Genomic DNA, 5,828 nt, shown 5'->3' with positions numbered 1-5,828 from the left:
CGGCAGTGTTTAGTATACAGAGGGGGTATAAGGATGCTGGCAGTGTTTAGTATACAGAGGGGCTATATGGATGCTGGCAGTGTTTAGTATACAGAGGGGCTATAAGGATGCTGGCAGTGTTTAGTATACAGAGGGGCTATAAGGATGCTGGCAGTGTTTAGTATACAGAGGGGCTATAAGGATGCTGGCAGTGTTTAGTATACAGAGGGGCTATAAGGATGCTGGCAGTGTTTAGTATACAGAGGGGCTATAAGGATGCCGGCAGTGTTTAGTATACAGAGGGGTTATAAGGATGCTGGCAGTGTTTAGTATACAGAGGGGCTATAAGGATGCTGGCAGTGTTTAGTATACAGAGGGGGCTATAAGGATGCCGGCAGTGTTTAGTATACAGAGGGGTATAAGGATGCTGGCAGTGTTTAGTATACAGAGGGGCTATAAGGATGCTGGCAGTGTTTAGTATACAGAGGGGGTATAAGGATGCTGGCAGTGTTTAGTATACAGAGGGGTATAAGGATGCTGGCAGTGTTTAGTATACAGAGGGGCTATAAGGATGCCTGGCAGTGTTTAGTATACATTGGGGGTATAAGGATGCTGGCAGTGTTTAGTATACAGAGGGGCTATAAGGATGCCGGCAGTGTTTAGTATACAGAGGGGCTATAAGGATGCTGGCAGTGTTTAGTATACAGAGGGGCTATAAGGATGCAGGCAGTGTTTAGTATACAGAGGGGTATAAGGATGCCGGCAGTGTTTAGTATACAGAGGGGTATAAGGATGCTGGCAGTGTTTAGTATACAGAGGGGGTATAAGGATGCTGGCAGTGTTTAGTATACAGAGGGGATATAAGGATGCCGGCAGTGTTTAGTATACAGAGGGGGCTATAAGGATGCTGGCAGTGTTTAGTATACAGAGGGGCTATAAGGATGCTGGCAGTGTTTAGTATACAGAGGGGGTATAAGGATGCTGGCAGTGTTTAGTATACAGAGGGGCTATAAGGATGCTGGCAGTGTTTAGTATACAGAGGGGATATAAGGATGCCTGCAGTGTTTAGTATACAGAGGGGGCTATAAGGATGCTGGCAGTGTTTAGTATACAGAGGGGCTATAAGGATGCTGGCAGTGTTTAGTATACAGAGGGGGCTATAAGGATGCCGGCAGTGTTTAGTATACAGAGGGGCTATAAGGATGCCGGCAGTGTTTAGTATACAGAGGGGGCTATAAGGATGCTGGCAGTGTTTAGTATACAGAGGGGATATAAGGATGCTGGCAGTGTTTAGTATACAGAGGGGATATAAGGATGCCGGCAGTGTTTAGTATACAGAGGGGATATAAGGATGCTGGCAGTGTTTAGTATACAGAGGGGGTATAAGGATGCTGGCAGTGTTTAGTATACAGAGGGGCTATAAGGATGCTGGCAGTGTTTAGTATACAGAGGGGCTATAAGGATGCTGGCAGTGTTTAGTGTACAGATGGGGGCTATAAGGATGCTGGCAGTGTTTAGTATACAGAGGGGCTATAAGGATGCTGGCAGTGTTTAGTATACAGAGGGGCTATATGGATGCTGGCAGTGTTTAGTATACAGAGGGGTTATAAGGATGCTGGCAGTGTTTAGTATACAGAGGGGCTATAAGGATGCCGGCAGTGTTTAGTATACAGAGGGGCTATAAGGATGCCGGCAGTGTTTAGTATACAGAGGGGGTATAAGGATGCTGGCAGTGTTTAGTATACAGAGGGGCTATAAGGATGCTGGCAGTGTTTAGTATACAGAGGGGCTATATGGATGCTGGCAGTGTTTAGTATACAGAGTGGTTATAAGGATGCTGGCAGTGTTTAGTATACAGAGGGGCTATAAGGATGCCGGCAGTGTTTAGTATACAGAGGGGCTATAAGGATGCCGGCAGTGTTTAGTATACAGAGTGGGTATAAGGATGCTGGCAGTATTTAGTATACACAGGGGCTATATGGATGCTGGCAGTGTTTAGTATACAGAGTGGCTATAAGGATGCTGGCAGTGTTTAGTATACAGAGGGGCTATAAGGATGCTGGCAGTGTTTAGTATACAGAGGGGCTATAAGGATGCTGGCAGTGTTTAGTATACAGAGGGGGCTATAAGGATGCTGGCAGTGTTTAGTATACAGAGGGGCTATAAGGATGCCGGCAGTGTTTAGTATACAGAGGGGTTATAAGGATGCTGGCAGTGTTTAGTATACAGAGGGGGTATAAGGATGCTGGCAGTGTTTAGTATACAGAGGGGGTATATGGATGCCGGCAGTGTTTAGTATACAGAGGGGGTATAAGGATGCCGGCAGTGTTTAGTATACAGAGGGGGTATAAGGATGCCGGCAGTGTTTAGTATACAGAGGGGCTATAAGGATGCCAGAAGTGTTTAGTATACAGAGGGGTATAAGGATGCCGGCAGTGTTTAGTATACAGAGGGGGTATAAGGATGCTGGCAGTGTTTAGTATACAGAGGGGGCTATAAGGATGCTGGCAGTGTTTAGTATACAGAGGGGCTATAAGGATGCCGGCAGTGTTTAGTATACAGAGGGGCTATAAGGATGCCGGCAGTGTTTAGTATGCAGAGGGGCTATAAGGATGCCAGAAGTGTTTAGTATACAGAGGGGTATAAGGATGCCGGCAGTGTTTAGTATACAGAGGGGTATAAGGATGCTGGCAGTGTTTAGTATACAGAGGGGTATAAGGATGCTGGCAGTGTTTAGTATACAGAGGGGATATAAGGATGCCGGCAGTGTTTAGTGTACAGATGGGGGCTATAAGGATGCTGGCAGTGTTTAGTATACAGAGGGGCTATAAGGATGCTGGCAGTGTTTAGTATACAGAGGGGGTATAAGGATGCTGGCAGTATTTAGTATACAGAGGGGGTATAAGGATGCTGGCAGTATTTAGTATACAGAGGGGGTATAAGGATGCCGGCAGTGTTTAGTATACAGAGGGGGCTATAAGGATGCCGGCAGTGTTTAGTATACAGAGGGGGCTATAAGGATGCTGGCAGTGTTTAGTATACAGAGGGGATATAAGGATGCTGGCAGTGTTTAGTATACAGAGGGGATATAAGGATGCCGGCAGTGTTTAGTATACAGAGGGGATATAAGGATGCTGGCAGTGTTTAGTATACAGAGGGGGTATAAGGATGCTGGCAGTGTTTAGTATACAGAGGGGCTATAAGGATGCTGGCAGTGTTTAGTATACAGAGGGGGTATAAGGATGCTGGCAGTGTTTAGTGTACAGAGGGGCTATAAGGATGCTGGCAGTGTTTAGTATACAGAGGGGATATAAGGATGCCGGCAGTGTTTAGTATACAGAGGGGATATAAGGATGCTGGCAGTGTTTAGTATACAGAGGGGTATAAGGATGCTGGCAGTGTTTAGTATACAGAGGGGGCTATAAGGATGCTGGCAGTGTTTAGTATACAGAGGGGGTATAAGGATGCTGGCAGTGTTTAGTGTACAGAGGGGCTATAAGGATGCTGGCAGTATTTAGTGTACAGAGGGGCTATAAGGATGCTGGCAGTGTTTAGTATACAGAGGGGGTATAAGGATGCTGGCAGTGTTTAGTATACAGAGGGGCTATAAGGATGCCGGCAGTGTTTAGTGTACAGAGGGGCTATAAGGATGCTGGCAGTGTTTAGTAAACAAACAGATGGGCTATAAGGATGCTGGCAGTGTTTAGTATACAGAGGGGGTTATAAGGATTCTGGCAGTGTTTAGTATACAGAGGGCTATAAGGATGCTGGCAGTGTTTAGGGAGGGATACAGGGAGGGGAGGGCAGTCTTTATTTAGGATACAGGGAGGGGAGGGATAAAGGGAAGAGGGATACACAGAGGGGAGGACAGTCAGTATTTAGGATACAGGGAGGGGAGGGATAAAGGGAGGAGGGATACACAGAGGGGAGGGCAGTCAGTATTTAGGATACAGGGAGGGGAGGGATACACAGAGGGGAGGGGAGTTAGTATTTAGGATACAGGGAGGAGGGATACACAGAGGGGAGGACAGTCAGTATTTAGGATACAGGGAGATGAGGGATACAGTGAGGAGGGATACTCAGAGGGGCGGGCTGTCAGTATTTAGGATACAGGGAGGGGAGGGATACAGGGAGGAGGGATACACAGAGGGGAGGGGAGTCAGTATTTAGGATACAGGGAGGGGAGGGATACAGGGAGGAGGGATACACAGAGGGGAGGGCAGTCAGTATTTAGGATACAGGGAGGGAAGGGATACAGGGAGGAGGGATACACAGAGGGGAGGGCAGTCAGTATTTAGGATACAGGGAGGGGAGGGATACAGGGAGGAGGGATACACAGAGGGGAGGACAGTCAGTATTTAGGATACAGGGAGGGAAGGGATACAGGGAGGAGGGATACACAGAGGGGAGGGCAGTCAGTATTTAGGATACAGGGAGGGGAGGGATACACAGAGGGGATGGCAATCAGTACTTAGGATACAGGGAGGGGATGGATACAGGGAGGAGGGGAGGGGCGTCAGTATTTAGGATACAGGGAGGGAAGGGATACAGGGAGGAGGGATACACAGAGGGGAGGGCAGTCAGTATTTAGGATACAGGGAGGGGAGGGATACAGGGAGGAGGGATACACAGAGGGGAGGGCAGTCAGTATTTAGGATACAGGGAGGGAAGGGATACAGGGAGGAGGGATACACAGAGGGGAGGGGCGTCAGTATTTAGGATACAGGGAGGGGAGGGATAAAGGGAAGAGGGATACACAGAGGGGAGGACAGTCAGTATTTAGGATACAGGGAGGGGAGGGATAAAGGGAGGAGGGATACACAGAGGGGAGGGGAGTTAGTATTTAGGATACAGGGAGGGGAGGGATACACAGAGGGGAGGGGAGTTAGTATTTAGGATACAGGGAGGAGGGATACACAGAGGGGAGGGCAGTCAGTATTTAGGATACAGGGAGGGGAGGGATACAGGGAGGAGGGATATACAGAGGGGAGGGCAGTCAGTATTTAGGATACAGTTTCAGCAGCACAGCCCAGTAAAGACAATCGTATCGTACAGAAGAAGAGAAGATCAGACCCCTGCACAGACACCTACAATGGTAAATCTATCGGTTCTATCCCGGTATTAACCCCAGCTGACTAACCCTTCTGCCGGTTACAATAACGGTTTATCTCTCTTCCATCCCCAGCTGCTGAGGACTCTGCCGTTGCTGGCCTTGCTAGCCCTGCCCTGTGCCCAGGCTCTGGTATGTACCGTCCCGGGGGTTCCCCATCTCAGCGCTCTGCATTCCATAGGAGGGGGGGGGGGGGGTTAACCCTTTGTACTCTGTTATATCAATGAGAATCATTTTTAATATCCCGAATTCCGTGCGGATTGGATTTTGTGTTTGGTCATTAACCCTTTCAGTACCTGTTTGTCCCAGTAACCGATTTGGTTTATAAATACAGCAACTAAGTGCTAATGCTATATACTCAATTCTGCAACAATGTCTCTGATGGGATTTGTAGTAGCTGATATACCGATTCTCCTCTGGCAGTATATTTTGCATCCTGACACAAAGAGTTATTTAAATATATCCAGAGAGAAACACTAATTACATATATAATAATAATTATTTATAATGTATGTGCAGTCTGTGCTGTTACCAAGTTTAATATTTTCTTACACAAAGTAATTTATTGTGTATAAGTATGTGTATATATGTATGTATAAGTATGTGTGTATATGTATGTATAAGTATGTGTGTGTATATGTATGTATAAGTATGTGTGTGTGTATATATGTATGTATAAGTATGTGCGTGTGTGTATGTATATATATATATATATATATATATATATATATATATATAT

Source organism: Bombina bombina, chromosome 3 (genome assembly GCF_027579735.1).
Source record: "Bombina bombina isolate aBomBom1 chromosome 3, aBomBom1.pri, whole genome shotgun sequence".
Lineage (NCBI taxonomy): Eukaryota > Metazoa > Chordata > Amphibia > Anura > Bombinatoridae > Bombina > Bombina bombina.
The sequence above is the reverse complement of the archived record's forward strand: the minus strand, read 5'-3'. Positions refer to the sequence as shown.